The sequence below is a fragment of the Phoca vitulina genome, unplaced genomic scaffold (genome assembly GCF_004348235.1).
Source record: "Phoca vitulina isolate PV1807 unplaced genomic scaffold, GSC_HSeal_1.0 scaffold68, whole genome shotgun sequence".
NCBI classification, from domain to species: domain Eukaryota; kingdom Metazoa; phylum Chordata; class Mammalia; order Carnivora; family Phocidae; genus Phoca; species Phoca vitulina.
This window is the reverse complement of record NW_022589771.1, coordinates 6,237,604-6,259,586: the sequence shown is the minus strand read 5'-3', so window position 1 is coordinate 6,259,586 and position 21,983 is coordinate 6,237,604.

Here is a 21,983-nt window from a genome sequence, read left to right as displayed (position 1 = left end):
GCCGGGAGTGGCTCTTCTCAAAACCCTGTAGCTCCCCGAACCACTCACCATCACCGCTTTTCCCAGAGAAGCCCCAGAGCGAGAAGAGGTGACCTTGGCCTTTGCAGGAAGGTGTAGGTGATGTCAGGTCCACAGCTGGGCTCAGCAGCTGTCAGCTCCCAGGGGTAATTTCCACGAGACAGAGCTGTGAGCTCTGGGTGGGAGGAGAGATGCCTGGGCTCCCTGGGGCCCCAGTGCCCGGCAGGACAACTGCTGCGGGAGGTTCTGGAAAACCCCAGGCAGGAGTCACTCCAAAAACAGAGGATGAGCGCTCACTCCTGCTGTCTGTTATTCCTCTTTTGCACAAAACCTAACTGGGTAGCAGTTTTATACAGTACAAAAATTAGCACTGCTTGCATTTACATAGAACTAATTGCTGTTGGGAGACAATTTATGGCTAATGATCGGAAGGTGTAAAAGAAAAGCTTCACAGCCCTGCTATCATTTTACAAATGCACCATTTGCTCCTGCCCATGCCGGCTTCCCTCCGGTGCTTGCAACTATGGGGTACCCAGGAAGTCGGGGTCCCAGATGCTTCCTGTACTAGAGACTGGGCCACCTGCCCCCACCCCCATGTCCGGAAAGCACACAGGTGTCTCCCTCCTGGGGCACCAGAAGCCCTCCCCTCCCACCGGCACACGGGAGTCCCTGGGCTGACCCCCGCCTGCTGGGGGTCCCACCTGCCCTTCCCTGCTCCTTCCTGTCGCCCCCGCCCCTTTACACAGCCTTGGACCTGACACGGACATTCCTGCCCCTTCCCCTCTCCCTCAGGCCTCATTGATCGCGACCAGGTAAACGCGACCGTCAGCAAAATGACATCAGGAATCCATGCTTCAAAGAACCCCGCCATTGTGGTGAGCTCCCACATCTTATTTCGAAGACAGTCTGAGTGACAGGAGGGGTCTGGACTGCAGCCCTCCCCCAGCCCCCCTTCCCGGCATCTCTAATCAAAGCCCCATGCTGCCCTGCCGTGGGGTCCGGGCAGTAATGTGCTTTACGGCGTGGTCTGGGCAACAATCCCCAATCCCAGGTCAATCACAGGCGTGCAGGCATTCCAGGAAGCCAAACAGGACCCTCCAGCTGGAGAAGCTGCCAGCCATCCTCTGGTGGGTGGGCTTGGCGGGTCACGGCGGGGTCGACCCCTTGTGGGAGGAGGAGAATCAGAGCAGGAGCAGAGACACCTGGGCAGATCCTCCCGCCCCGAGGGATGAAGGCACAAGATGACAGGTGGCCGGGCATCAGCTGCCTCTCTCAGACCCTGTGCAGGTTGAGCTGGTCCGAGAAGGGGGAGTTCACCGGCATGGGGCAGGGACCCCGGCCCCTTCCTTTGCCATCGAGGGTAAGAACTCAGCGCGAGGGAGGCACAAGGAGGAGGAAGCCCGAGCAGCAGTGGCCTGGAGCCAATCCCGGGGCCTGGATGCCCACGGGGAAGGATTGGCCGGAGCCACACCTGGGGATGGAGTCTGGACATGTGAGCATTCACAGGAACAGCTGCAACCCTGGGAGCCCACGGGGGCTGGGACAGGGACCCCAACCATCGGAACCACTCTGCCAAATGTCCCCCGTTGAGAACGGCCAATATGAAGAATGCTAGAAGTCAGAGAACAAGGCCAGAACAAGAAGGACGTGGGCCAAGACTTCAAAGAGAATGAGTGCAGGACACTGATCCCAGGAGAAGAGGCGTTGCCTCCCCAGCCACCAGGGGAACACAGACCAGGGGCAGCACTCACAACCCCGGCCCCCGGGGCGGGACCATCAGAGGGAGCTCTTGTGCCCCCAGCACAAGGGCTCCAGCCCCAGGGCCCCAGGGACAAGGACAGCCATGCTCACAGCAGCATTGTCTTTAAGAGCCTCGAGTCAGAAACCACTCAGATGGCAACTACAGAGTGGGGGGGCTGGCTCCTGGGTCACTGCCCAGAACACGACATGGGCATGCACACCAGGGAGTGACAGCCACACACACCGACACGGACAGACCAGGTGGACCAGGGAAGCAAGACTCTCAGGCCACACACAGCATCCGGCTGGCGTGACGTTCCCAAGCCAGGACACCTGCACCGTGAGCTTTAGGGGTGCACGCCCGAAAACAGCACCAACGCCCAGCAGGGCGATGAGCCTCACACACTGGCAGGCGCAGCGTCAGGGCCTTGGGGCAGGGAGTGGTGTTCTGCTCACTGTGGGTCCCCGACACCCGGAACAGTGCCCGGCACATAGCAGGGACTCCAAGGGGGGTGACACAGGACCACAGAGATGCACAGGCAGCCCCTACGGTTCTGCTGAATGCTCTAATCCTTAGTCTGGGAAGAGGCTACGGTCTTCAGAACGTGCACGTGAGTACACGCCTCTATATGTGCTGTATGTTTCACAATAAAGATATGAAACTGTCGGGGCGCCTGGGTGGCTCAGTCGTTAAGCGTCTGCCTTCGGCTCAGGTCATGATCTCAGGGTCCTGGGATCGAGCCCCACATTGAGTTTCTCCCTCTTCCTCTGCCTCTCCCCCTGCTTGTGCTCTCTCTCTCTCAAATAAATAAATGAGATCTTTAATAATAATAATAATAATAATAATAATAATAAAATTGCTTTAAGTCACAAAAACGTCTGGAAAAATAGTAGTGAGGGTGAAGTTGCTCAGTGCTCTACAGAGGTAGAATAATGCGGTGGTTTTAGCACAGACACAGACAAATACATCAGAACAAAATGAGGCCAGAGAGTTCAGGAAAAAATAATGGAATCATTACTTTTTTCTTTTCTGAGTCCCAGAAGAGCTCAAGAAACTGAGCTGGATTTTGCTCCACTTTGTGGGAAAAGCTAAGCATAACCATGAGCGGAGGGAGGGCAGCTGGCAGGTGCACTCTTGGCGAGATGCGGGGCCCCCACAGACCTGGCAGTGAAGAGGCGAGGGGTGGTCCTGCCCCGGCTGAAAGGCCCCCCGCCAGCCCAGCTTCCCACAGGGAAGGAAGTACGTCTGCTCCTCAGTGTGATCACCAGAGAGGTTGGGAGGGGCCCCCTGCCTAACATTTCAGCAGAAGGGAGGAGCGGGGCGGACACTAGCAGCCCGCGAAAGTAGCCTTACTGAGAAAAGTAAGACAAGAAGGAACAGGAGAGCCTGTGCCTTCCACACTCAGGAAAGGAAGTCACTTTCTTGCGTGTGCGGTTCTCTGCCCCACCCCCAGGGGAGCCACCCCACCGCTCGCTGCTCAGCCCTCAGCGAGGCGTGCTCTTCCCGGCCGGCCCCTGCCTCCTGGGGACGCCAGAATCTGACAGATGGCCTGGCTCGCGTTTGCCGAACCCCGAGACCACGACCCGCAGGGAGAAACGCGTTTTACACCACTATCCAGAGCGCACTGTGTGAACGTGTGCAGGCCGGTGCGTGACCCTGAGAAGGGTCATGACTCATGCCACTTTCAGCCACTCTATCCCATTCCTTTTCAGAAGATGCTGGTGCTGACCCACCTCATTGACTTCATGACCCACTAGTAGCACGTGACCACAGCTCGAAAAACATGGTCTTCTTAAGATTTTCCAACCTGGGAGCCCATGAGCCCCCTGGAGTGTGGTGTGTGTGTGCGTGTGTGTGTGTGTGAGAGAGAGAGAGCGTGTGTGCACATGGGTGTGTGCATGATGTATTTGCATGAGTGTGCATGTGTGCAAGCACGTGTTCGTGTGTATGTGCACATGCAATTTTCCTGAAAACAAGTTTGTACGTTTCATTTGCATTTCCTCTGAACCCACCCTAGTCCCCATGTCAGACAAAGAAACTGAGGTCCACAGTGAGTCCAGTCCACACTGGGGCAGATGTCCCACCTCCTGACTCCAGCCCAGGGCTGAGCCCAGTCCTTTCTGAGATGACCAGTGAGTCCATGGCCACCCCATGTTACCGGGAGGGGAGGCAGACCTGTTTGGTCCCTGGGGCCCCATGCAGCAGCAAGAGCAGTGGCTCCGGTTGGCCTCGGGGCGGGGAGGACCTTATAAGGAGGCTGTGATCTCCTGAAAGCGCTGAGAAGCTGGCCCTGGACCCAACATTCTCCATGTAACTCAACCCTCACCCAGCAACCGAGAGCACTGCAAAGGACCCACAGCAGCGGGACCCACAGCCCCCAACCTGGGAGTGGTCTGGGGGTGGGGCGGGAGCCGGAGCTGAGGAATGATGAGTCAAAGGACTGAACCAAGAAATAAAGTGGGAAGGGGCACGTGCAGACGGGACTGTAGCCATTGTGATGGTGGGGCATTATGCATCACTGGAGGCCCACAGTCCAAGATGCCCCAGGCCAAGCACATTAATATTTCAACAGGTCTTCACAGGGATAGCTCTGGTTACCTGAGCCCGAGCACCTGCTCCCTGGAGTGGATGATTAATGACCAACGGGCCCCAGAGGGCTGCCCTAGTCCCAAAGACCTGCTTGCTCCCGGCTGCAGAATCTGAATCCTGAATCCTAGCTCTGCCCTCTAACCTGGGCCAGTGGCCTTAGCCTCTGGGAGCCCATTTCTGGGGACGTGGAATGGTGACAGTGACACCTACTTGGCCCATTCACGGCCTGACCCCCCCCCCCCCAGCACTCAGGGAAACACCAGGTGCTGCTTTAGGGTGCCCAGCACTGAACTCATAACCAGAGCACAGGGGCTGGGATCCCAAAACCACATGACCACCTCTCCGTGGGGTAAATGGTGAGATGGGGAGTGCTGGGAACACAGTGCCATGTTAGGACACAGGACACAGACCAAATGATGGCTTCCCACATTCCTGGACCCAAGTGTCCCAGACATCACTAGCCTGCAAGACCATCTTCCTTCCCTCCGATGTCCAAATCCCAAAATCCTGAGCCTACCCATTTACAGATGCCCTCCCAGCCCTTGGGAAAGGTCTACTCCCCCACAAAGTGGCCCCAAGGGTGTCTGGGCCCTTGGGTGGTGAGCCTCTCGGCCCGTGTGTCCTGGGATGCTGCTGTCGACTTATGCAGGTCATTTGTCAGCACCTCGGTGTCAGCCCCCTCTGTACTCCTCTACCCCTCTGTACCATCCGAGGGCATGGACCCTCCCCTTGGTCCCCTCAGGGCTGGGAATATCTGGAGGAACCTAGAACCTGCAACAGGATCTCACTGAAGGCTTGGGCACTGGGAGGGAAACTGATGTGAGCTATGTCTGCCTTCTACGGGGGTGAGCGCCCAACCGTGCCAGCGAGAACACCTTGAGCACATCTCTTTCCCCAAGCCCAGGCCCCCCCTTGCTACATGCCTCCCAAACCCTCATTCCCCACCCAAAACTTACCCCAGCATAGGACCATTGCTTGGGCAAAATCAGTGACCATTTTTGCCACCATTCTTGAAAGACAGTTTAGCTGGGTATAGAGTTCTAGGTTAATAGTTTTCTCAAGCAGTTCAAATAGAGTATTTTTCTGTCTTCTAACTGCATAATTAAGTCATTTCATTTCAGCACACACAAGTTCCTCTCACCTGGGGAAACATGACCCTCAAACCTGGTCTTCCCAGCACCGGCCAGATGCCGGACTCTCTGCTAGCTCTTCCCCCATCCAGCTCTGCTTCTTCCTGAGCTTTATGGAGTCTTGCCCTGCATGTGCACACTTCAGGGATCAGCGGAAGACTGACGCATACATTGTGCCAGGTTAAGGGGTTTACCCCTATGTGGCCTTTCTGAGATTTCTTCCTAAATTTCCAGACATTCTGGCAATGCCAAATTCTAGCCTCTGACCTCTCCACCCAATACTGCCACCTTCTGCTGGAGCCCATCCCCCTATGGGGTCCAGAAAGGACCCTCAGGAGAAAAGCTTTCTTTCACACTCCTTTCAAAGTTCATACCCCTCAAGGGTTTTTTCATCTGCTTTATGTCACTTCCCAATGCCCTCAAATAATTATTGTTTCTATTTTGTCTGAAGTTCAGCAGCAGCAGGAAGATCAGTGAAACAAAACTTCTCTGGAAGTTGGAAGTCCTTGGCCAGGTTTATTTAATCTGAAATGGTGCCAGGTGGGACTCCGTCAGAGCTGGGGAGGATGATGCAATCTCAGGGCAGTGCCTGGAACAGCACAGCTTCAGAACTGACCCAGAGACTTCCCCTGGCCTTTGCTTCCAGCTCCTTGTTGTTCTCCTCTCAATGCCCAGTGCTGGGAAAAGACCAGCACATCCCCCAGGGAATGAGGAATGGGAAAAGACACATTGTATGTAAAGAAAGCAAAACCTTCAGAGACACAGATCCTAAAACATCTCCCCAGTTCACACTGCTGAAAGCCGCTGGACCTCCCAAGAACAAAACACAGTGCTTGGTTACGGATTTGCTGCACCCCGAGGGACCCAGGGCAAGTGACCCGTCATCCCCAATGCAAGCACGAGTCTGTACTGTGCAGAAGACCCTGTATGCAGCTTTGGGGTGGTGGTATCTCACCTCCCCTCATCGAGGATTGGAGACGTCTTGCTTCCAGTCTCCCCCGGGGCCTCAGGTCTCCAGTTGTCTAGGTCAGCCGTAGAGTTGATCTAGTGCATCTCTCCAACCATGGCAGCAATCTTGGAGGACAACCTAAAAATGTCAAGCTCTTGAAGACAGGATGGATGTCTCAGTAGGGTCTGTGCTGTGTGTTGTTACTGTTGGTGTTATTGCTGCTTTAACCTCTTCCTACCTGCTGCCGGACGACAGACAGAGAAAATGATGGGAACTGGTCAATACGGACTTGTTCATTAGGTACATTAATTTGTATGTGATTTTTCCACCTCCAAATTCCATTCCAGAGAATTAAAAAAAAAAAAAGTTTCTTGTTTTCAGCCCGCCCTTCCAACAGCGAGATGGTGAACACCGCCAACCCCCACAGCCCTGCTTGCAACAAGTGCACATGGGTGCAGACCAAGCCAAAGGGAGGTCACTACCTGATGCCTGTGTCTTCCGAAAGTCACCTGCTCTGGCAGCCCTTCAGCCACAGGTGTGTGCATCCTTAGAGACTCAGGGAAATGCTGCTATTGGCATGTCTGGAAACAAGTATGAGCCAAAGGAGATTAGTTGGGTTCTGAGGTCAGAGGACAGACACATAATGATGCCATCACAGGGAGACTGACCACGGGTCAGCCAGGTGTCCTGTCTCTGTGTCTCCCGCAACAGGTGGGCACCGAGGATGCCTTGCTGCCACTCTCAGCCATTCAGAGAAAAACACATGCCTCACCTGGGAAACCACCCTGGACTGCACAAGGGCAAGGTCATCCCTCCAGCACTGCTGTGTGCAGTGACCTTGAGGGCAAGAGGAGAGAAGAGAAAGTCAAAACACAGGAAGGCATAAGACAAAATACCTCCACTGGGAAGTTTAGAAAAATACCCCAAAAACTATAAGGATGGAGGGGAGAAGTGCTACATCAGTGATGGGAATGGAGTACCCTAGACAACCTGAGGAAGGATGGGGTCACAGAGGATGGGGACAACGTGGGCAGGTTCCTCACACTGCCGCAAATAACAATTACTGTGTCTGTTGTCCTCACTGGGCATCCCAGACATGCCTTTGGCCTTGACCGAGAGTCCAGGTCCTAGTGCCCAGAGAAGGAATTGGACACACACTGCACGTGGCCCTGACCCATGTGAGGCCCGGGGTCCTGTTACACCGGATCCTCTTTGCTGGCATGTCCCCACATGTGCATCCTCTCATGGACAGCTAACTCCTAAAGCATCACCTGGATGCAATTGGTGTCTATGAGACATCGCCCAAAGTGGCTCCACACGCAAATGGAGCCCAGTTGCTTCCCGAACACGGATGACCACAGACCCAGGGCCTTGACAGCTCCATCTTCAGCAAGTTTAGCCAAAATAACCCAGCCCCCACCCCAGTTTAATGCATACTGGCATTCTGTGCTCTGAGATCAATCAAGGGCTGACCAAGGCAGGTCTCTACAGATCATTAGTATGGAAAGGCTTTTTAACTTTTACCCATTCTATGTGAGGGGAGAAAACAGCAGGGAAGAATCTTTTCTTGGCTTTTTTAGGCAACCTCAGAAATCTAGGAAATGTAGCTGAAATAATTCCCACTTTAAAAACCGCACGCATGGGGAGCCCGCTGTCTAAGTCTGACCGCCTCAGCGATGAGTCAGGTGGTGCCAGTGCGCCCCCTTCCAAGCCATCCTTACCTCCGCCCATTCACATGCTAATTTGCCAAAAAGCTCCAACTGTATTTGCATGTTTTTCCATCTAATTTCTCCTGATCATAATTTAGAACAGGTGCAACTCCAGCAGGCGACCTGCACGATCAGCCAGGTCCCACCATGGGGTGCACGGGAATTCATTTAGAGGGCCTTTGCCTGTCTGCGGTTGGCACAAATTGTGCAGCAAGCCCACCCACACACACAAGAGTGAGGCACAAGAACACACACCCACCATGGTTGTCCCTGTCGTCACCTTTACTTAGCGGGCACTGGGCACTCAGGACCCCTGAGGAACTACGAGTGTACCAGGGGGTTGCCTTCTGCCCTGCATGAGCTCAGGCCCAGAGTCCCTGGATGCCACTGCTAGCCACAAAGCCACAGCACACATGCACTGGGGCACCCCAGGGGCCCTGGAGCCACTGCCCTGACTGCACCAAAGCCGTCACCATCAAGGCCTTGGAAGCAGCTGCCAGCCTACCCCACATCCCAGCAGGGCCCAAGGGGATGCCCACGTCAGCAACAAAGAAGAACCAGGAAGACCTAGAAGTTCTCTTACCCATCTCCAACACCCCTGGGCAGCCCAGTCCTCCTTGGTGCTCCTGACTCACTGTGTTCTGGCTCAGGAAACCATGATTCTGATGCACTTGCCCAGGATGTGGTGTCACCTAACTTTAAAAGAGCCACCATGGATCCCTGCTAGGTGATGGAATTCAGAATCCACCCTATAGCATGTCACCCTAGCACCACCTCCTCCTTCCTAATCTCCACTCATCCCACACCCCACTCCATGATTAATCTAGGGTCAGATTTTGTAGGGGGCAGTCTTTGGTTCTCCCCCCTCTTTTACACAACTCAGTAATGATGGTGCTGGTTTTAATGATGGTGATGATGGTAATGACAGCAGTGATAGCAGTGATAGTGATGGTGGTGGTGGTGATGGTGGTGGTAGTATTGATGATGGTGATGATAGTGGTGTTGGTAAGGTGATGATGGTGTTGATGATGATAATGATGGAGATGATGGTGATGGTGGTGATGATGATGGTGATGATGGTGGTGTTAATGGTGGTGATGGTGATGATGGTGGTGGTGATGATGATGGTGATGGTAATGTCAGCAGTGATGGTGATGATGATGGTGATGATGGTGATGATGATCGTGATCATGATGGTGATGATGATGGTGGTGATGGTGATGGTGGTGATGGTGATGGTGATGATGGTGATGATGATGATGGTGATGGTGATGATGATGGTGGTGATGGTAATGACAGCAGTGATGGTGATGATGATGGTGTTGATGATGGTGATGGTGATGATGATGGTGGTGATGGTGGTGATGGTGATGATGGTGGTGGTGATGATGATGATGATGGTAATGACAGCAGTTATGGTGATGATGATGGTGTTGATGATGGTGATGGTGATGGTGATGATGATGGTGGTGATGGTGATGATCGTGGTCATGATGGTAATGGAGGTGGTGATGATGGTGATGATGGTGATGGTGGTGATGATGATGGTAATGACAGCAGTGATGGCAGTGATGATGGTGATGATGATGATGATGGTGGTGATGGTGGTGATGATGGTGATGGTGGTGATGGTAATGATGGTGGTGTTGATGGTGATGGCAATGGTGATAGTGGTGACGGTGGTGATGATGTTGTTACAATTTACTGAAAACCTTACTCTTGGCCAAGTAGCAAATATGCTAAGTGTCTTCTTTTAATCTTTTTTCTTAAAGATTTCATTTATTTATTTATTTATTTGAGAGAGTGAGCATGAGTGGGGGGTGGGCAGCAGAGGCAGAGGGAGAAGCTGACTCCCTGCTGAGCAAGGAGCCCGACGTACGGCTCAATCCCAGGACTCCAGGATCATGACCTGAGCTGAAGACAGATGCTTTACCGACTGAGGCACCCAGGCACCCCTTCTTTTAATCTTTAAACAATGATAACGTAGACATTATTAGACCCATTTTACAGAAGAGAAAACCAAGACAGAACTTCAACAACCTGCCGAAGTCCCAGAACTAGCAACAGGACCCAGGCCCATCTGCCCCTACACACATGCTCATACCACGGCCCCTGCCCGGCTGCATGGAAAGAGGCCAGGACATTGCCTGGAGGATCAAGGCGAGCAACCCCATAGCACACTCCTGGGAAACATGGATGGCTGCGAGGTGGCCCTCTGTCAGTGCCCTCCCAGTGCCCCCGCCTTCCAGACTTCCATGTGAGAAAACCCCACCCTTAGGGTCCCCTGGCTCTTCATGGAACTGTTTTATCTAGAGACCCCGCCCCGTCCGCATTCCCATTCCAGGTGTGCTCAGCTTCCTTTTTTTTTTTTAATTGAGATACACTCCTCCTGTAACACCGTATAAGTTCAGGATGTACAAAGTGTTGACTTGACACGTCTGTATGACGCAATATGGTTACCACTGCGGGGTCAGCTAACACCTCCGTCATGTCACACCATTACTACGGTTTTGCGGTAAGAATAATTAAGATCTAGTCTCTTAGCAACTTTGAAGTTTATGATACAGTGTTGACGATAATCACTGTGCTGTGCATTAGATCTCCAGGACTTATTTATCTGCCGGTTGCAAGTTTGTGCCCTTAAGCAACACCCCCTTGGCTTTCAAAGGTTACTGCTCCGGGACCCACATCCTGCCATCAGCCCCCCAGGAGCCGTGGTGCTCGGAGCCGCCCCAATGGGGCACAGCTGCTCTCACCTCCTCCTCGCAGGGGGCTGGAGGTGAGAGCAGCCCGCAGAACAGAACTTCCCCTCACAGCCTCTCTCCTCCCCTTGCCACGTCCTTGTCTGTCTGGTTTCTCTGAAGAGGACAGGGAAGGCTTCAGGGGTCTGGGGCCCAGCAGCCCCACCCCTCATGAAGCTCCACGGTGTGGGAGTCCAGGAGCAGAGCCAAGGCGGCTCTCTGCTCTCCCGCTACGCCCTCCCCATGCCCCACGGTGCACACATCCTATTGGTCATGAAGGGGGTCCCGCTAACTAGACACGGGGAAGGGTCCTGCAGGGAGTACATGCTGCCCCTGAGGGGGGGCTGGGGGTGACAGGGGTCTGTGTGAAAAGGTGAGTAGCCCGCAGAACAGAACATCCCCTCACAGCCTCCTTCCCCCCGAAAACTGAGGGCCCCACACCCATAACCTATTTCAAAAGCAAAGAAGCTAACAAGATCCAGAACCCAAGGTGCTGCCCCTTCCCCAGGGGCCAGTTCTGAGTACGCCTGGCCCGACAGCTGGGTGCCCAGGGCCGGCAGCACCATCTGCCCTACCTGACAACTCACAGTAGTCTTACACCATGGGGCCGGTCCAGGTATCCGAACCAGTGTGGGGGTGTCAGATCCTCCCCGACCAGCCAAGTGCTCCCAGGGTTCCAGCCACAAGGCAGGGCCCAGGAGGGGAGGCTTCGGCCCAGAACCCACTGGGAAATGTGCTCCCGGGCGCCTGCTGGGAGGGGAGGGAGGTTGTCAAGCTCAGTGGGATCCCACTGGGTGGGGCTGGTGAGCCCATCAGGGAGAGTGCTCCCCACTTCCACCCGTGTGTTCAACTGAGCCCTCTCCCCACCTCTTCACCGTCTACAAGTGCTGTGAGCACAGACAGATCTTTGTGCAGAGAACGCAGGCCCTTGGCCAACAGGGACAAATAAACAGAGCAGAGAGGAGATGTGCCTGGACCAGGCCACAGGCTTCAGAGCCAAGCCCTGCCAGGGCCCCAGGGCGAGGGCAAGCACCCCCCACCCAGCTGCACTCGTGCACGCAGATGACTTTATTTATTTATTTGAGAGAGAGAGAGCGGGCAGCAGGGGAGGGGCAGAGGGAGAGAATCTCAAGCGGACTCCATGCTCAATATGGAGCCTGACGCGGGGCTCGATCTCACGACCCTGAGATCATGACCTGATCAGGAGTCAGATGCTTAACCGATGGAGCCACCCAGGTCCCCTGCACACAGATGACTTTAAAAGGAAAAATCCACCTGAATTCCCCAAACACAAACCTCGCGTGTTAGTATAACGTGCGCCTGAGTGAGGGAGAGGGAGGGAGGGCCTGGAAAGCCCCTGACAAAGACTTCCCAGAATGGAATCACAGAGCCCTGGAGGCAGGTGGAGATGTCAGACGAGGCTGGGCCACCGGCTCGGCTGTGAAAACCGAGGAAGGCGGGGCTGCGGGCCCAGGCCTCTGCATGGCGGCGTGAGGAGCTCAGTGGCCGGCCAGCTGGGGCCCCGGGGGCCCAGGCCTCCCCAGACCCATGCTCTCAGCAGCTCCTCCATCGACAGTGCGGCCCTGCCCCCGTCCTCAGGAAACCGCGCTCGGCCTGCAACTCCCTGTGGCCAGTAGAAAATGCTAGATGGTACCAGCTCCAAGCCTAGACCTCAGAGACCTCCGAGCCCATCACCCTCTCTTGGCCCTCACCCGGCCTGCGGGAACGTGCCGTGCCGGCGGCAGGAGGAAGAGAGACCCCCTGGAGCAGACGTACAGACACAGGCACCGCTGACCCAAAGGGACCCGGGCACAGGGGTGAGCCCTGGGGCGAGCTGAGCCCCGAAGAACCACCAGATGGAGCCCACCCACAGCGGCTCACTGCAGAACCACATGCTAACTGAATTGCTTTGGTCTGGCTTTGTGTAGCTTGTTATGCAGCAATAGCTGTCACGAGGGCTTTCCTGGGGATCCATTCTGGGACCAGTGGAAGCTGTCTAGAAAGAGAGCATAAGGAAATGTCCAGAACCCGAGCTGCCCCGCTGTCCAAACCCCCCAACGGAAAGGCCAGGATATTCACACACGTACTTGCCACGAGTGAGGTGTGCAACCTTAAACAATGCACTTCTCGAGCCCTCAGCCCTAACTCACCCCGTAATCAGAGCTGCCCTTTACTGGGCCCTAACGTGTGCTCTGACTACAGCGGAACCCCGTAACTGTTTTGGAATGAATGTCTGTGGGGGAGACCAGGATGGCTGACTCGGTTCTCAGCCTGAATCACGGCCACCGTGTGATTCCTCCCCACTCACCCCCTGGGCACGGAGACAGCGCATCCAAGTGCCCCCACACGACTCCAGGCTGGGGCAGGGGCTCCGCAGGTGAAACTTTTCTCCTGGTCACTCACTGGCCTGACCGCTCCACACACACACAGAGGACACAGCCCCTCAGGAAGAGGCCGCGGAAGCCACACGGGGAGCCTCACTGTGAGGTCCGACAGCCCCAAGCAGAATGAAAGCCCTCGGCCCCGTGTCAGAAACGAGGCTGTTAAAGCTGCTGAGATTGAAGGCACGTTAGTCATGCCCCACCGGCCAGTCTATCCTGCTGGCTGCAGGGGTGGATGCTGGGAGGCCGTCTACCTCCACCCCAGCTCTTCGAAGGCAGCAGTAACCACAGTGCCTGTTGGATCTTCCCATCGGGGCCCCCCATCCTGTCCGCCCTCCCTCCTTCCCTTCCCCAGCGGCGCATTTCTCGAAGACGAGCCCCTGCCTCCCCAAACCCAGGCCAGCCCAGAATGCAGCAAGTGCTCAGTAAATCCTAGATGAATGAATGAACGGGTCAAGCACGGAACCGATCCAGCAGGCTGCCTTGGGCCGACGGCACCGCTCACAGTGGGAGCCGTGCAAGTGACCAATGTGCACGTCCCCCGGCTGACCAAGCCCTGCGTGTACTGAGCACTCAGAAATATGGGCTTGGTGCCAGGGGGACTCACAGGTCAGGGCCACTCCATGGGCTGCAGCCACTCCTGGCCCCGAGCTCTGCAGGAGGGCTGGGTCACTGCCGTAAGTATATTTCTACCCAAGGGAAATGTGCACACACATCTACACATGCACGCGTGTGTGTGCACGCACATACATATATGCATACGTGTAGAGGTGCACACAGGGATTCACACACGCATAACCACGCACAACCGTGCGCCCAAGTGCATAGAGGTGACGTACACCAGGGTATGTGGGCACATGCACACACTCGGGATCCCAGGCCCCACGGATAGCGCCTCTGTGGACGGGAAGGCGTGGCCCTGCTCTCCCGACTAAATGTTGCACGTGTTGGCCCGTGAGTGTCCCTCCTTCAGCCCCCACTTTGTTCATCCAGACGCAGATCTGTGACAACTTTGCTGAGCGGCAATCAGCAGGGGTCTGGGCGACCTGGGGCTCAGGTGGCTGCATGGGATGACCTCATCTTTTCTGTAGGCAGGACTCCCTCCTTTTGGTTTTCAATATACAGTGTGTGCCTGTGTCCCCAGGACTGGCAGAACTTGTCTGGGCGAGGCTGCTGGGGCTGAGGACAGAGCAGGAACCCGACTGAGTCTGCAGGCCCTTGGGAATGCTACCCCACCACAGCACTGTCTGCAGGATCCCTACTTACACCGGCAGGGACATGGGCGTCCCAGGACAAGAAGAAGCACAGGAAGGACCATGGAAGGCAGGCCTGCTCCACCTCTGAGGCAGGTGAGGGTCCAGGTGAGCCCAGGATGACCAAGCCTGGTCCCCGGACCTCCCGCCACGGTGTGTGCCCCTCCCTCTCCAGCCCTGGGAAAGGACCCTCGGAATCCATCACCACTGACCTGCAGAGCTCTGTCTGGTCCAACAACCCCACGACTCGGTATCAGGTTTCCCACGGGTCAGATGAAGAGGCTGACTCTGAAGCAGCTCCAAGAGTCAGTCATGTGCCAGTGCCAAGGGCACCCAGGAGGGCACCCTGGCGGGTTTCAGGGGCGCCTACCCAGGAGGGTCAGTATCATGGTGACATTCCCTGGCATGTGCCGGAGTCACTGCGTGGGCGCCATGGGGAGGGCCCCTTCCTCCGGGCGGGGTCACGACCTTACCTGGGCTTGGGGGACCCAGATGGACAGGGAGGGGGCTGCTTCTGGGGGCAGAACCAGCCTGCAGGAGTAATGACCAGATGCGGGAAATCCGCCCATGTAGGGGGTGCTCTGGGAGTGCAGGGGAGGGGGACCCTGGACGGGGCTGGGTCCTGGCCGGCCAGAGTCCGTGGTGATAGGACAGGTGACTGCCCTCCCCACCTGCCCCCGGGTGGGGCTCCAGAGTCCAGCGCCCCCAGCTGGCCATGGCCCAGGGACGGACATAAGTAAACGGAGTGTGGCTGACACCCGCCGCCCAGGCAGCCAGCCAGCTGGGGAAGGCCGCCCCACCTGCCCAGACCCAACCCCTCCCACCTCCAGGGCTGCGGGAAAAGGGGGTCTGGGCGTGAGAAAATGCCCTGCATTCCAGGCCCCCCACCCTCCCAGCTCTCCCCTGACCCGTGGTGCCTCAGTTTTCCAGCACTGTGAAACGGGCCGATCAGGCGGGCTTCTCAGAGCTGTGCGACATTAAATTCCAGCATCCAAGCTCCAGGTTCGCACACATTAGTCACCCGCTGTTGCTCCATGGGCTCAATGCTCCTCCTGTCCTGCCCCCCAGCCTGCCCCAGACAGGAGCACAGCTCAGACGTCCAGCTGCCCAGTGGCCTGCCCTCTCGGACTCCAAGTCTGCACCTGCCCCACCTGGGCACCCCTGGGCCCCAGCCCTGCCTTCACCTGTGCTGGCTTGGGGGCCCTGACCCCCAGACAGGCTGCAGAGATCCTGACCCCCCTGCCCGCATGTGGAAGCGGCAGGGTCCCCACTCTGCCCGCAGCAAAGCACTCACCACCGGCCAGGCCTCAGGGAGTTCGTACTAGTGGTCCTGATGGGCAGAGGCTCTTTCCCATTCCAGCCCAGGCGCCGCCCAGGCCACACCACCTTCTCCCCAGAGGGCAGGCCTCAGGGCCCAGCCCCTCCACCCAGGCCCACCCGCCCAGCAGCCGGAGAAGCCCACCGCCACCATCAGCTAACACCAAGATAAAGAACCCACGAATTAAAGGACATTTGATGGGATTTGAAAACGATGGGATTCATTGAGTTCTCTGCTTTTGATTTATCACATTCAGGCTCCATTTCCACGTCTTCAGCCGTTCCCCATGTGAGCACAGATCAAGTGTCTGTTCAAGTGGGGCCTTCATGCCCATTCCTGGGGCGGAGATCTGAGACCAGTGGGCACAGAGCCACCCAGCCCCGCCCTGCAGTTTCGGGAGCCTGGCCCCAGAGTCAGGAACTGCCCTGCTCGGACACAGATCGCTTTGAGAAAGAGCCGTAGGTCATTGGGAAGGTCAAATCATGGGTGAGGAGGGTGCGGCAGACAGAGACCTGCAAGAGCAGGGGAGCCCCATGGGTCTCAACGGTCAGAATGACCTGTCAGGGATGCCGAACCGGCTGTTAGGGAGGGCTCATCAGGCTTGGCCCCTGGCACTTCGGGTCGCTCATGCTGGGCAGGAAAGTTCAGCTCAGCCCTGGAGGAGGAGGTGGTATCCTTTGTCTGGCCTTGAGAAATATCCAGAAGGCAGGAATGCCCTCCCTTACACCTCCTACATGTGGCCATCCTTCCTGCCCTCCCCCAAGTCCTCAAATCATCCTCCCCGGAATCAAACACACCCCTCAAGGACTTTCTGTCCCCAAACTACCTTTCTCTTTTCTCTCTCCCACCCAGAAAATGTTCCACTCCCTCAGACCTGCCTAACCCAGCAGAGTGTTAGGAAAAATCAGCGGGATCCTTTTCTAATTCATACTCAAGAGTGAATGGTTGATGGGGCCTGCCAGAACCTGACAACCTAAATGCCCCTCCAACTGGTAGAGAATCAAAATAAAGCCAAACCCACGGGCCTGCCTGCACATTAGAGTCACCTGAGGGTTTTTACAACATATCTGTGGAGGCCCACCCAGACTTCATCCAAATGCAGGGGGTGCCCTGGTATCAGTAGTTTCATAAGCTCCCCAAGTGTTTAATGACCAGCCAGAGTTGAGAAGCACAGAGTTAGGGGAATGGTTCATGCAGCAGAGGGAGGAGAAGAGGCGGGGAGCTGTTCTTTCCGTGGTAATCACCAGGACTTGCTGAACTTCGTGTGCGGATGGCCACAACACCTCCACAATATTTACAGAGCACCTGCTCAGGCCAGGCTCTGTCTGAGGCCCTGGAGGAGACAGCAGTGGACAAGACAGACCCAACCGAGGCCCTCACGGGGCTCATGGCGTGGAAGGGCCTGACAGGAAGCTACACCTTGACATAGGATCCATCAGAGCACTGTGTGCTAGGAAGGTCCCTGGGAGGGGTGCTAGGAAAGCCCCTCAAACAAGGGGGCTGGGGTCCAGGCAGGAGAGAGCGAGCTGTGCTCAAGAACAATGCAGCCAGTGGGAACAGCATGTGCAAAGGTCCTGGGGCAGAGAGGGAATGATCTGAGCTGCAGGCAGGGGAGACGTGGGGGGTCTTGTAGGCCTGAGAACCAGCTTTCTTTCTCCTTGGAATCAGACGGAGCATCGCAAGATGCTGGGCCCACTCATCTTTAGCAGGACTGGGTGGTTCCTTGAATACATACTGACAGTACTGGCTGTGTTCCGGAAACACTTCCAGGCACCTCTCTTGGATCTGTCCTGGCCTTGCGCTCTGACAGTGAGACTATGGAGGACAAGTCTGGAGAGCAGGCGTTCCCTCACGGCATGACGTGGGTACTCAAGTGTCAAAGGGGCGTGTCCAGTGTGGACTGTGAGGAACCCTTCTTGGCTGCTGGGGAGTCACTCCAGCTGCTGGGTGAAGACAGGCAATGGGAGGGCCCAGGTGAAGGAGGCCCCAAGAAGTCAGTGTCAGTGTCCCATTTGACAGATTTGGAAACTGAGGCAAGGAGTCCAAAGCTCCAAGCTGGGACTTGGCCCAGACCCACTGGCCCTGAAAGCAAGGCCCCTGGCTCTCCTGCTCCCCCTCCCTGCTGTGACCTCACTACAGGGGCCCCAGTCCCTGCCCATAGCCCCCACCTCTTATCCCCAAAGGGCCAACAGCACAGACTGACCCAGCTACAAACCACCCCAGTCCCCTGGCTGACAGGCCACAGATGAGGAGCCCCCGTGACAGCTGCTGGGGGGGGGGCTGCTTCCTCCCCCCCCCCTCCCCCCCCCCACCAGACATACAGCTCAGCCCTGGGGTCTCCTCCCAGGAGGAGCAGGGGAGGGAGGGGAAGCCCAGGCAGGAAACAGAGCCACAGTGTGACCACTGTCCTCCTGGGCCATAAGAGATGCTCCTTCTATGTGCTTCCCTCTCCTGGGATTGCCCGGGGACAGAAGTGCTGAGTGACGGCCCCAGCCCTGCAGCCCTTTCTTCGCCAGGGCTCTCCTAGCACCCTCCTCCCTGCCACCCCCACTGCCAGAGGCCTTGGGGATTTCTCTCCAAGCCCAGGGCTGAGTCATCCAGCCGCCCCAGGTTCCGAGGAGAAAAGACCCAGCCCAAGAAGCTGGGCCCACTCAGAAGGAGCCCCAGGAGCTTGGCAGGGGCAGCAAGGGCTCCCCCCCAACGCACACGCGCGCACACACACACACACACACTGTCTCAGCAGCCAGGCGCAGCCTAGAAAGTTCCCCGCCCTCTCCCAACCTCAACCAGCGTCTATAAGGTGGGGCTGGTAAGAGGACCGCCTCCGGGGCTCAGGCCAAGCCAGAAGCTGGTCAGCCCAGGACCCCTCGCCCTCGGCACCCTCCCTCCCTGCCCTGCCCCACCCCACCTTCTGCCGAGGATCAGCAATGTCGGGCGGGGGCGTCCAGGCCCCACAGCAGGGTGTGCGTGAGCTCCCCCTCCCAGGCTGCTCCACAGACGCCCCTCATCCTCACCCCCATTGCATGGTCTGAGAAGGCAGAGGCACGGGGTGATTGGGGGCTGGAGGGCAGGGCGGGCCGACGACGTCACAGAGGCCATCCCAGCTGCTCAAGGGTCCCCCCCATAGTCATGTCCCTGGGAGCTGGTTGGGAAGGCGGGTCGCAGCCCCCCACCTGCTGGATCAGAACCTGCATTTATACAAGATTCCCAGCGACGGCAGGCACATTCTCACCTGAGAACCACTGTTCTAGAAAGCTCTCCGGGTGGAGGAGGCAGCAGCTCAGATTCAGGAGTGCAAGCTCGGGGCAGTAAGGGCGAGGAAGCGATCTGGCAGGAGAGGCTGAGAAGCAACCTAGCGCCTTCACAGCAAGCCGTGGCACCACGCAGCGGCCACTGCAGGCCCACGGGCTCTGCCCACAGGGCTTCCGTGGGAGCAGCCCCCAGACGGGGAGGGGGGAGGCAGATCCCCACCCCAGCTGCAGCCTCAAGCCCAGGTCTGGCTCAAGTGGCGGCACAGAGAGACAGGAAACAGGAAGTAGCCACGGGGTTGTGTGGACACAGTGGCCAGTGGCTGCGAGGCTGCCCCAAACCACTCACACCCACGTGGTCACTCCTGCCCTGCGGGGCGGAAGCCACCTGGACCAGCACTTCTCTCTCGACAGCACCTTAGAGCCTGGCTCCTCTCATCCCCAATGTGCCGGCTGCGTGTCCCCCAGCTCTGATCCCACCCCCTCCCCTGTCCCCAGCCGGGGTGGGAGCCTGCGACCCTTTTCCATCGGGGTGGGAGGAGGCCAGGTGGGGCAGGGGTGCGCCACCCCCTCATGCTTGGCAAGAGCCAAGACGTGTACACTTGCTTGCCCTCCTGGGACCCTCAGCCACAGAGACGCCACAGCTCTGGGTACGGACTGCCGTTCCCTGTTTTCCAAACGGGAAGTCCTCCTACCCAGGGAGTTACTGACTCCTTCAGGGGAATGAGTTTCCCGGTTTGCCCTAAAGCGTATCAGCTAGTGAGCAGAGGGAAAGGTGCATGAGGGTGCCTGGCAGGGGTGAGCTGGGGGTGGGGGCAGGTGAGGAGCCCTCGATGCCCAGTGGGGCGCTCGACAGGAAGGTCCTTGGGTCGCTGGCATTGTGGCTCAGGGTCCCCAGCTCCCCACATTCAGCGTGCAGGAGAGACGCTGCCCCAGCCACATGGAGACTCACCCAGGGTGCTCCTCTCCCCACCCCCAGCTCCCACCCCGCCACACAGACCATTACACCAGGCTCGGGCGCAGCACCCGGGCAGAGAGCTGCCAGGGGTGTGAGCACGAAGGTAGGCTGGGGCTGTGGGGGGCTCAGAGAAGGAGAGAGAGGTGCCCTGGCGGATGGGGCCCGGCAGAGAACGGGATGTGGGCAGGTGCAACCCCTTGCCAAAGAGGGGCTGTGGGTACCCTACTTCCCATCCTCCCCACTTTGGAAGGCCCTCCCCTCCAGGGCCCCCCCCACGTCACAGCCCAGCCACGGCAGCCACGTCCAGGGTTGGGCTCCCGGAGCTGGGTTGCAGGGGCCCAGACCAAAGGCAGGCTTGGCCCCTCCCCTGTTCCGCCCCGCAGCGGGGCTGGGGCCTGGGGCCAGGAAAGAAAGTTCCCTGCTGTTCTGCCACAGGTCCTGAGCCCTCCACCCACCCCACCCACACATCCACCCCCACAACACGCCCCCCTGCCCACCCCTCTGCAACATCCAAGTCCTCACAACTTGGAGGAAGTGGTGTCTGGGGAGCACGTGGGTGCCCGCTTCCATAACCTTCACCAACCACCTTCCCTAACTTCAGACCCCACGAACACACACAGACACACCCCCCGAAGGGGAGCAGCCCCGCATGACCCACGTCCCAACTCGGGTGGCACCTGGCTATCTGTCCTGAGATGATGAGGGCCGCGGTGGAGACGTTTCAGGAAGCTGGGTGGGCGTGCTCACGGGGGTTAGTGGGGACCCAGAGGCCCCTTGGCCTGCCCTGGCCTCCCCACACCTTCCCCTCCCCCGGTACCTCTGGGCCAGCCTTGGAGTCCAGGTGCCCTGAGCAAGGACCTTGCTAGGGGCAAGGGGGGGCCAGAACCCGTGACCCAGTGGGGCCTAAGCGAAACAGGAGACTCGGGAGCCCCTTGGAGGCCGTGTCTGGGCCAGGTCAGCATCTGTTCATAGGTGAATCATTGACGGACACCAGACATCGGGTCATCCGTGGGCGGGCAACCATGGATTGCCATAGAAACACCCAAAACAGAAACACAGGCCTCGAGCGTTAGAATGCGGGCTCAGCCCTGGGCACGCCAGAAGTGGGCAACCCCGTCTCAAACGCCCCCAAGAGATACGTCCAAATCCCAAACCCCAGAACCTGCAAATGTGACCTTATTTGGAAAAAGAGTCCTTACAGACGTAATCCAGGTGAGGATTAAGAGGACATCATCCCGGAACATCTGGGTGGCTGGTGTCACTACAAGAAGAGACACACACAGGGAAAGACGGCCGTGTGACAGGGGTGGCAGGGACAGTGGGGACCCCGCCACGGCCGCACGGGAGCTGGAGAAGCAGGAGGGCCCTCCCCCTGGGGCCTTCAGAGGGAGCATGCCCTGCCGGCGCCCGGACCTCCGGAACACACTTCCGCTGTCTGGAGCCGCACAGTGTGTGATCTTCGGCTGTGGTGGCCCCGGGCAGCCGTGGCCACTAGACACTGCGGCTGGTCCCAGGACCCACGTTCGGCCATGGCCGTGGGAGAGTTAAGAGAGCGAGGACCAGACTCAGGAGGAGACGGCTGGGATTCACATCCCGGGCGCCCGCGGAGGCCACGTGTCCTCAGACTGCTCGTTGAACTTGGGTTTCCACGGCTGCGAGGCAGAAGAGCAGCAGCGCCCGGTAGGTCCCCACGAGTGAGCCAGGCGTGCCCTCGGCACAGACCGGCAGAGAGCCCCGAAGCTCCCCGTTCTCAGCGCCAGAAAGAAATCGGCCTCCAGGGACGGCGCTCGCGGCCTCACCATCTGAAAGCTGCTTGGGCCAGCGGGGCCTCCAAGTTCTCACAGATGTGTAGATGGAATTGGGGGGTGACCTGTCGCCCACCTAGGTCTTCCAGGTCTGATTGGTCTCCCCTTGAGGGTGCCCCGTGCACCCCAATAGTTAGGGATCA